This window comes from Microtus oregoni, unplaced genomic scaffold (assembly GCF_018167655.1).
Source record: "Microtus oregoni isolate MIOR12 unplaced genomic scaffold, Mior012 000029F_ref0000214, whole genome shotgun sequence".
Taxonomy (NCBI): domain Eukaryota; kingdom Metazoa; phylum Chordata; class Mammalia; order Rodentia; family Cricetidae; genus Microtus; species Microtus oregoni.
Window position 1 is genome coordinate 29350238 of NW_024543088.1, and position 10833 is coordinate 29361070.

At 35.4% G+C, this 10833-nt stretch overlaps 1 pseudogene; it reads left to right on the forward strand.

The window, feature by feature from the left end:
* The first annotated feature begins 9118 nt into the window (after positions 1-9118).
* LOC121465056 lies at positions 9119-10089 on the forward strand (annotated as a pseudogene).
* Positions 10090-10833: the final 744 nt, after the last annotated feature.

The following is a 10833-nucleotide window of genomic DNA, read 5'->3' on the forward strand; positions in this document are numbered from 1 at the left end:
TAATATCCATGCCATAATTATAATTGATTCATATTAATTTTATATTGATTTTCTTTTAGTTTTCCCTTTCATATATGTGACTAACATTACTTAAACGTATATTTTAAAGTATCAGTCATCAATTTTCTCTATAAGAGTAGTTTGAATCCTGAGGAATTAATAATTTAGTTAAAGTGACAGTTACCAACTCTATTGGCATTTTCTCATTTGTAATCATCAATGCTTACCTCTCAACATTCAGAAACAGTTGTGATAATTATGCCTTAATAATTAGGATACTTAAATAAATATCTTATTTAGTATAAATATTTCTGCCCTCATCATATTTAAACTTTAAAGAACTTCAACCCCTCCATTTTAAGTCTCTGTTGCTTTAGGTAGTACTGGAATAAAAGGTCCATCCTGTCACACAAACTTTTGGCTTTTGAAATGAGAGTTGGGATCCAAACTTAGGTCCATGCATGTGTAGAAAGTAATTGTTGAAAATGTGATCTCCCTAGTCTCAGATATCTGTGAACCACTCGCTGAGTGTTTTACCTTAGAGATTCCTTAAAATTGTCTTTTGGTGTTTGTTGTTTCTTCTCTTATTGCCTCCTTTATTGTGCTCTCCCATCCCCTTCCCAATTTAATCTTCTTATTCTGGTTTCCCCTGTATAGCAAAAAACAAAACAACACACACAAAAGAAATAAGTATACACAGAACATCAAGAAAACAAATGATCCAGGTACAGAACTAAGTAGAGAGTTTCAAAGAATGAAACAAATCAATAAACACTTACAGAAATGTTCAACATCCATAGCCACAAGGAAAATTCAAGTTAAAACTATGTCAAAGTGTCAACTTACCTAAGTCAGAAGAGCCAAGGTAAATAAAATAAGTGATCACACATATTGACAAGGCTGCAGGGAAAGAGGAACACTTATTCTTTGTTGCTATGTTGGTAGGAGTAAAACTGGTATAGCCACTATGGAAATAATGGTGGACATTCCTGAGGAAGCTAAGAATGTATCTACCCCATATCACTCTTGGGTATATAACCAAAAGGACTCTATATTTGACTCCAGAGATACTTGTTTTTACATGTTCATTTCTGTTCTATTCATAGATATTCAGAAATTAGAAACCACCTAGATGTTTATCAACTGATCAATGGCTATTAAAAATTTGCTGCATTTACACAATGAAGTATTGTTTAGCTGTTAGGAAAAATGAAATTTGCATGTAAATGCATGCCACTAGAAGTTTCCACACAATCCCAAAGTTCTAGCCATCTCTTCCTATATTTTCTCCTTTAATCTCATTTCCCATTTTTATGCTTCCAGGTCCTTCCTGTTTCCATCCCCACCGACCCTGAGTCCACCTGTAAAATCTATTCTATTTCCCTGTTCCTGGAAGATCCATGCATTACTCTCCTTACCTAACCCCTCTGTCTGTGAATTGTAGCTTGGTATCATTTGCTTTACAATCAATATTAACTTATAAGTGAATATCCTTAGCTATCAGGGAAATGCAAATCAAAAAGACTTTGAGATTCTATCTCACATCTGTCAAAATGTTTAAGAATGTTGAGCAAGAGGAACACTCTTCCATTGCTGGTGGAATTCATACTTGTATAGCCACTATTAAAATTAATATGGCAGTTTCTCAGAAAATTAGGATTTGATCTACTATAAGACCCAGCTATACCACTCTTGGGCATATTCCCAAAGGACATGCCATCCTACCACAAGGACATTTGCTCAACTATATTCATTGCAGTTTTATTAATAATAGTCAGGAACTGGAAATAATCCAGCTGTCCCTCAGTAGAAAATAGACAAAAAATAGTGTTACATTTATAAAATAGTGTTACTCAGCTGTCAAAAAATTGACATCATGAAATTTTCAGATAAATGAATGGAAATAGAAAAAAATCATTCTGAGTAAGGTAACCCAGATCCAGAAAGACAAATACATTATGTATTGGATTATTTGGCATTTTGATATCCAGTTTCTTGAGTTCTTTATATAATTTGGATATTAATCTCTATTCGAGATCATTCCCTATTTTCTTTTCTATCCCACTTAGTGTATCTGGTTTTATGTTGAGGTATTTGAGCCATTTGGACTGGAGTTTGGAGCAGTATGACAAATATGGATCTACTTGAATTACTCTACATGCAGACATCCAGTTTGACCAGCATTTGTTGAAAATGACATCCTTTTTGCATTGTATGTTTCTGGTTTCTTTATTAAAAAGCAGATGTCCATACGTGTGTGAATTTATGTCTGGGTTTTCAATTCAATTCCTTCCACTGGCCAAATTGTTTGTTTTTATGACAGTTCTACGTTTTTATTTCTACTATATAGCTCAATAATACAACATGAAATCAGGGGTGGTGAAACCTCCAGCCATTCTTTTATTGTTCAGAATTGTTTTAGCTATCCTGAACTTATGTTTGCTTGTTTGTTTTTTGTTTTTACATATGAAGTTGAGAATTGTAAAGAATTGAGTTGGAATATTGATGGAAAGTCCATTGAATCTGTAAATTGCTTTCAATAGGACAACCACTTTTACTACGTTAATTCTAGGAGTCGTGAGCATAGGAGAATTTTCCATCTTCTGATATATTTTTCAATTTCTTCATTCAAAGACTTGAAACTTTTATCATACAAGTCTTTTGTTTGCTTGGTTATAGTTACCCCAAGGCATATTATTTTATTTGAGGTTATTGTGATAGGTGTGGTTTCCCTGATTTCTTTCTCAGTCCATTTGTCAATTGTATATAGGTGGGTTACTGACTTTTTTTGAGATAATTTTGTATTCAGATACTTCCCTGAAAGTGTGTACCAGTTGTAGGAGCTCCTTGGTGGAATTTTTAGGTCACTTGTGTATGCTGTCATATCATCTTTTAATGATATTACTTTGACTTCTTCTTTTCTAATTTGTACACCCTTGATTTCCTTTAGTTGTCTTATTGTTTGAGCTAGAACTTCAAACGCTATATTAAATAGATATGGAGAGAGTGGACAGCATTGTCTAGTTTCTTATTTTAGCTTCTCTCTATTTAATTTGATGCTGGCTATTGGCTTGCTGTATATTGCCTTTATTATGTTTAGGTATATACCTTGTATCTCTAATCTCTTCAATACTTTTGTCATGAAGTGATATTGTTTTTTCTCATATGTCTTATCTGCATCTACTGAGATGATCATGTAGTTTATTTTTTTATTTCAATGTTTATATTGTAGATTAAATATATTGATTTTTATAACCATCCCTGAACTAACCCATATGTATTTAGTAGATTGGGTATGTTCTCTGTATTCTTGCACCCATATTCATCAACTTCTTATGTATTTACTGATTTGAATGCTTCATTGGTAAAAGGTATCAGATCAGTTGCCAGATAATATTTTCTTATGTACCTGACTGTTTTGCAGTATTGATTGATCTATTTCTTTATTCCAAGTATTTTAAACATATATTTGAAGAAATGCATAACTGGATAATTTTAAAAGAATGTTTCCTAAATATATAATTTGCTTTATCTTATGCCATATTTGAATGATATGTCTGATCATACTTCCTTTTTTATGCTGTCATTGTGGCATAATTAATCAATATTGGTTATTTTTAATTAAATTTTTACTATTTGATACATGCATAAGATGCATTCCTATTCTTCTTTCATGGCCCTGTGAGTTCCCACTCCTCCCTCCTGGACCATGCTCATACCTTTCAGTGTGACTAAACACTGCTTTCTCATGTTTGGTCCATGTAACATCTAAGTCAAATTAATGAACACCACAAAACAGTCAGCAAAGTCAGCTTAGAAAGGATGAAAGGAAACCTTATCTGATATTTGTAACAGATGAACTATATGAGACAAAGTACAAGTAGCTGGCTATAGATACAGAGACTATGGGATATAACTATCAAATGAACCATGAGCATATTATGTGGTTCTCCTTGGGTATTTCAGTTCTGTACAGTTGGTGAAATAAGTCAGATTAATCGATTTTTCTTCATATTCTCACTCTTGAGTTTTTAGCTATATGGCTTCATATCTGGGATATTAATTTAGCTATGTATGCAGATTCTAATATAGAGTTTCTAAACATCCAGATAAGAGTACAGTTCTCCAGCATCATGAGGAATAACATAATATAAAACATTTCCTGTCGTGTGTGTCCATGACAATGGTCTTGAAAGGAGACAGATGAGGAGAAAAGGGGGAAAATGTGCTCAGGAAGTAAGCTTTAAAAGTATGGAAATGTCACGGTTTTCTAGGATACTTCTCTACTTATGATGGCATTGCATAATATGTCCTGAACTTGAACATATATCTACATATATAGATAGATATCCATCTATCCACAAATAATACATACATACATAAAATTTGGAGCAATCCTGATTCTTCTAAAGCATAGGGTGCCAAAGCTGATTATTCTATAAAACTGATGTAGTTGGGAGAATTCTGCCCACTCATCTCTGCAATTCTGAGTTACTTTACTCTTGTAAACTTTTACTGCTCTACAAAATATGAAAAGGATTCAACCACTTTCCTCAGAGTCTTGATAAAACATTAAACTATGTAATGGAGACATTTTATAACACTGTTAAGTTGCTCCATTTGGATTATTATTCTTGTGTAAGTATGGTAAATATAAAGAGGCAATGGTATTGGAAAGACAGTTTGTTGTGCTAGCAGATCCCCAAAGAAGTGATCATTCCACAGAGACCACAAGGAGAAGCAGCAAGATGAGTCTGCAGGCAGAAGGGAAAACTGGCCAAGAGCCTCAATTGTGCTTTCCATAAGCAGGTAGGAACAGAGCACAATAAGTCAGTTTATCTTGTGCCAGCATAGATAATTTCAGTAGGCTCTGGAGTGTAATTCCAGTTAACAGGTCTGTGAGGAGAGAAAGATTTGAATAGAGAGGTCTTAGCAATGCTTTTTTCCCTCGATGTGTTCACCTTCTCCTGGAAAAACCCTCTAGTCTGAATTGGTGTTCATAATTTATTTTTGATTTATATATCCTTCAACCTCTATATCATTATTTTGTTTATTCTGAATAATAAGTTTAACTGTCATCCCACTTATATGTTTTTCATTATCTTGTTATTTTGGCTCAATATATTTCTGAGAGTCCTCATTATTTTTTTTGTGATGATGCCTTCAATTCTTTCCCAAACTACACAGTAGCTTATATTTCTACACCTCAATTTGCTTCTTCTCCTCTTCCATTTTACTTTATTATCATTGTAAACTCAGGAAATTATGTTCTGGTTTATTAAGGTTCTTATACAGTTTATGCAAATGACTGTCTAGAAAGAACTTGTTAGATCACAATATAAAATACCCAGCTTTTGAATATTGCTAACTTTTCTCTAACATGACCTTATAAAATCATAACCAAATGATATTATATGATTTTTCTCTGTTCTACATTTCAGCAAAACTCAACCTTTCCAGATTGCTCATATTTAAAGGTTTGATTTTTGAAGAGGTTGAGCATTTTATAACTTCCTTACTGGCCACTTCAATCTCCTCTCTGAAGGTTTATACATTGGTCTTTTTCCCTTTGGATTGTCTCTTTCTTATTGATTCATGCTTTGAATATTAAAGAAAGCATATGGTCATGTTATATGCTTAATTTTGTTGGAATTAAAATTATATTAAAGAAATAGAAGTAGTTATTTTCTATATAAACTTTAATTGAAAAAGCTACTCATTAAATACAGTCTTTATTCCCTTTCTAATTTGAAGTAGCATCATTTGAATATGTCAGCTTCTCCCATATACTTTGACCAGTATCACATTGTTATATTTCTTTTTCTTAGAGATGTTCTTGTGTTCGTTTCATATGGTTACCATAGTGATGCCTTTTCTTTCTCAATTATTTGTTTAGTCAACACAGTTTTAGATTTTTGAGATTATTTGTATTATAATTACATTTCCCTTCCTTGTTCCCCTTCCAAACTCTCCCATAAACCCTTCTCCACTTTCCTTAAAATTGTGGCCTCCTTTTGTTTTGATCATTATGAATGCCCATCAGTATATGTATATACATGTACAGTCCTAAATATGTCTTTCCAAATAATATTACTTCTATGAATGTTTTCAGGGCTGACATTTGGCACCAGACAATCAATTGGTGTCTTCTTCCCTGAGAAACACCATCTTTCCTGCTCCCAGTTTTTCTCAGTTGTCTATAATACTTTCTGGAAGACTGAGGACTCATGGGCTTTCCCCATTCAGTTTGGCATGTTTGTTGGTTTTGTCCTTGTTTAGTTCAAGTTTGTGCAATCATATCAGTGAGACTTTACATATGTAGCTTCTGATACTACAAGGATATACAATCTTACATCAAACTCCCTTATCCTCTGTTTCTTATAATCATTCAATACATTGTACATCAATGCTCCCTCAATGTTAGGTCATGAATGTTTTGTAGCTATGTTCATTTGGACTTGGCTTCCAAACGCTGTATTTCCATTGTTCAATGTTTTCTATTGTCATTTCCATCTGCTTCAAAGAGAACTTTTCTTGATTAAGGGTGAAGACTACACTTATGACAAATGACAAATCTTAATTAGTTGTTAAGGATTTTGCTAGTTTAGTACATAAGAAGTTGCAGATTCTCCTCCAACAACCATGATCTCACTAGCACTGAGTTAACTACATTTTCAGCAACAGCTATAATATCCCTCTTGCTGAGTGGGTCTTAAGCCCAATTACAGAGCTGTGGGTTACCACCTAGGTATGTGTGCCACTACTGCACACCTAGGATTACATACTATCATTGTCTTTGATGTGATTCAAAGGTATCATAGCTGGGCATGACTATTGATTGCACTTCTACTTTTGGAGCTTGAATGTTATCTTAATTAATCCTCAGATAGGGTACATTCAAGGACGTTCGAACTCAGAAGTCTAAGGATCATGTTTCTAAAGTGCGTGATGTCTTTAGCAAGAGGCTGTGGTGTTTTGGGAGTTTCTTGGATGTTCCCTGGCCAACAGCTCAAAAGGGTTTTTGTTTGTTTGTTTGTTTCTGGTATTGGAATATTTTTTAGATGGTCTTTGGTTCTTGAAGGGAGTATCACCAGTCCAGAGGATAAAAGTTCATAAAATTATATATGTAAATTTTTACTCTGAATTATGTGCATTGTTTTTAAGTAAACAGTTAATAGCATGAATTCCTAATGCTTTTTCAGACACACTTGCTGTTATTTACACTCTTCTTAATATTTTCTGTTTTTATGTTCCTCTCTTTCCCCAAAAGGAACACTCTTTGTCCGTTTCTCCTATCAGATTATTTATATCCTGATATTTTCCTTTATCTTCCTCCCATCTTCTGGACTTACCTCCCTCCAGCTGCCTAAAGAGCCACCTTCTCCAATTTCCTCAGTCAGTTCACCTTTTTACTGTATTTACTTAAATGTTTTCCTCTTAAAATCCTCCTGAAGCCTGGAAGTTGGCAACAATGATAGGAAAAATTAATTTATGCCTTCAACATATTACCATGACAATCTCTTTAATAAGCTTAATGCAATCATCAAATTCAGCAGGTAATACTATTATCATATTAGCTTCTTTACAGACATGTTTTACAGTTTGACCTTGTTATGCCCTGATGCTTTTGCTTTTCCAGAAAAATCTCTGACATCCTATGTTGTACTTTCTTGTGCACATGCCTGCTCTACTTCACTATCTTTCTTTTTGTGTTTATAACATGGTAGTTTTGTGATTGCTGGTCAATTGTTTTACACAATGAATCTCAATTTAAGTTTGCCTGATATTTATTATTATTCAAGGCCATGTATTTTTATACAAATAATTCACATATGTAATATTATATCCTTCTCAATTTGTTAGATACTATGTGCAACATTTCTTTTTCATGTTTACAGTAAGCACACTCATTTTAAACTCTCATAGATGGAGTTCATTGATTTTTGAGACTAGGATAATCAAGAAAACTCATACGTGTTAAAATGATTTTAAATCTGAAGGAAAGTTTCAAGAATAGTGTAAAAGACAAAATATTAAACTAGTACCTAAAGTAAGCAGCAGTTTTAACTTAAGCACCTCATTTAGTAATCAGTTTTAGAAGCAGGCTTTATTAAATACAGAGGGAAAAATCAAATTCAAAATTAAGTCACATGAAGTTGTTTAGTTAGAAGAGAAAGAAGAGTGAAAATAAGGCCTATGTGACTTTTGGAAAACCACCAAGGGCATTCATGTGGACATTATGATAATTGCAGAAGAAAAAAAGAAAACAAAAAGATAGGCTCACAAAGAAACCTTATTTAAAGAAACAGTGTCTGGGGGCTGGGACGGCAACTCAACCAATGATGTGTTTATCTTGCAAGCAAGAGAACCTGTGTTTGGTGTCTAGAGTCCACATTGTTAAAGTAAATCAATAAAACACCAGACATCATAACATTTCTGCAGGCTGGAGTGTTTCTGTCTAGGGATGGGGTCAAGAGTGCCAGACAGAGGTGGGTGGAGCTGGCAGAGGTGGGTGGAGTTGGCTGTAAGGATATAAGTTCTCAGCCGAGGGAGCTTAGCATGGGTGGATGCCCATCTAGGATCATTAACTGAAGGAGTTTCCAGAAATGTGCGGGAAGGTGGGCATTGAACATGTGCTCCTCAGGCAGGTTGCATGAGTCAAGCATGATATCATACTCACAGCAGTTCTTATGCATAACATAACTAAAAAGTGAAGTTGCCTGTAAGACTTTTGTGCAAGGAATGACTCCTTATAGACCTTTTCATAATGCTTAGGTGTCATAATCTTTTTAAAAGTGGAACATATCTAATATACATGGGAAGTGGAGAAGGACAAAAATTGGGAGCTTGGGGATCATAGGGGGATGGTAGAAGGGAAGTGAGGAGGAATGGAGGGGAGCAGAAAAAATATATAGTTCAATTTAAAAAGGGGGGGGGAACATTGACACAGGTTCTTACTTGTGGAAAGTTTGAGGTCAGGCGGCTCTGGTAAATCATGCCCAGGATGTAGAGCTGGCTGTTCCCAATGGAGCTCCTGACGCGAAGTTGGGAGGGGTAGAGAGTAGGGGGCGGCAGTCGGGGGTTGTGGGAGAAGGAGGAGGCAGCGAATCACTTATAAATGGCGCCCAAACAGGATCCGAAGCCCAAATTCCAGGAGGGCGAGAGAGTGCTGTGCTTTCATGGGCCCCTTCTCTACAAAGCAAAGTGTGTAAAGGCTGCCATAAAGGACAAACAAGTGAAATACTTTATCCATTACAGTGGTTGGAACAAAAATTGGGATGAATGGGTTCCAGAAAGCAGAGTACTCAAATATGTGGACACCAATTTGCAAAAACAGCTAGAGCTTCAAAAGGCCAATCAGGAACAATATGCAGAGGGCAAGATGAGAGGGGCTGCTCCAGGAAAGAAGACATCTGGTCTGCAGCAGAAAAATGTTGAAGTGAAAACAAAGAAGAACAAGCAGAAAACACCTGGAAATGGAGATGGTGGCAGTACCAGTGAGACACCTCAGTCTCCTAGGAAGAAGAGAGCCCGGGTAGATCCTACAGTTGAAAATGAAGAAACATTCATGAACAGAGTGGAAGCTAAAGTAAAGATTCCGGAAGAGCTGAAACCATGGCTTGTTGATGACTGGGACTTGATCACCAGACAAAAGCAGCTTTTTTATCTTCCTGCTAAGAAGAATGTGGATTCCATTTTGGAGGATTATGCAAATTATAAGATATCTCGAGGAAATACAGATAATAAGGAGTATGCCGTCAATGAGGTTGTAGCAGGGATAAAGGAGTATTTCAATGTAATGCTGGGCACTCAGCTGCTCTACAAATTTGAGAGACCACAGTATGCTGAGATTCTTGCAGATCATCCTGATGCACCCATGTCCCAGGTGTATGGAGCACCACACTTACTGAGATTATTTGTGCGAATTGGAGCAATGTTGGCCTATACACCTCTAGATGAGAAAAGCCTTGCTTTATTACTGAACTATCTACATGATTTCCTCAAGTACCTGGAGAAGAATTCTGCAACCTTGTTCAATGCCAGTGATTATGAGTGGGTCCTCCTGAGTACCATCGGAAAGCTGTGTGAGGGGCGTGCCCTCTCCCGCTCATGCTTGGATCTCCGTAAACAGTTTGGTTCTTAGTCCTTATCTTGTACAAATGATGAACTTTGAAGACGCGTTAGTGTATAACAGAATTGATGTTTGTTTTCTGTTTGGTTTTAAACAGAGAAAATTAAAGGAGTCACTGCTCCTTTTTTTCCTTTCTTTTTTTCATTTCAAAGTTTCTACCAGTGTATTCAGTGATGGACAGCAGAGGGACATGCTGTAGAGTGTTTTATTGCTTAGTTGATAAAGCTGCTTTTGAATGCTGGTGGTTCTGTCCCTTTGACACTACGCACTTTTATATGTGTTAATGCTCTATGACAAAATGCTCTGATTCCTCTTGCCAAAGGTTCACTTCAGTGTATATAACTGAACACTCATCCATCTGTGCTCCTTTTTTTTTTTTTAAATGGTGCTTAAAGAGCCCATCCTTTGCAAGTCATCCATGTTGTTCCTTAGGCATTTTATCTTTGCTTAATTGTTAAAGAATGGTGACTTGTTTCATGGTTTTTGTATTTGTGTCTAATGCACATTTTAACATGATAGACGCAATGCATCGTGTAGCTACAGTTTTATGGAAAAGTCAATCTTGTAGGAGTTCTTTTTCAGATCTTCAATAAATTTTTTTCTTTAAATTTCAAAAAAAAGAAAATTTCTCACATGCATAATTCATTTGGATAAAACTCACTTCCTTCCCTCACACCCCTTCCACTCTCTAGCTTCCTACC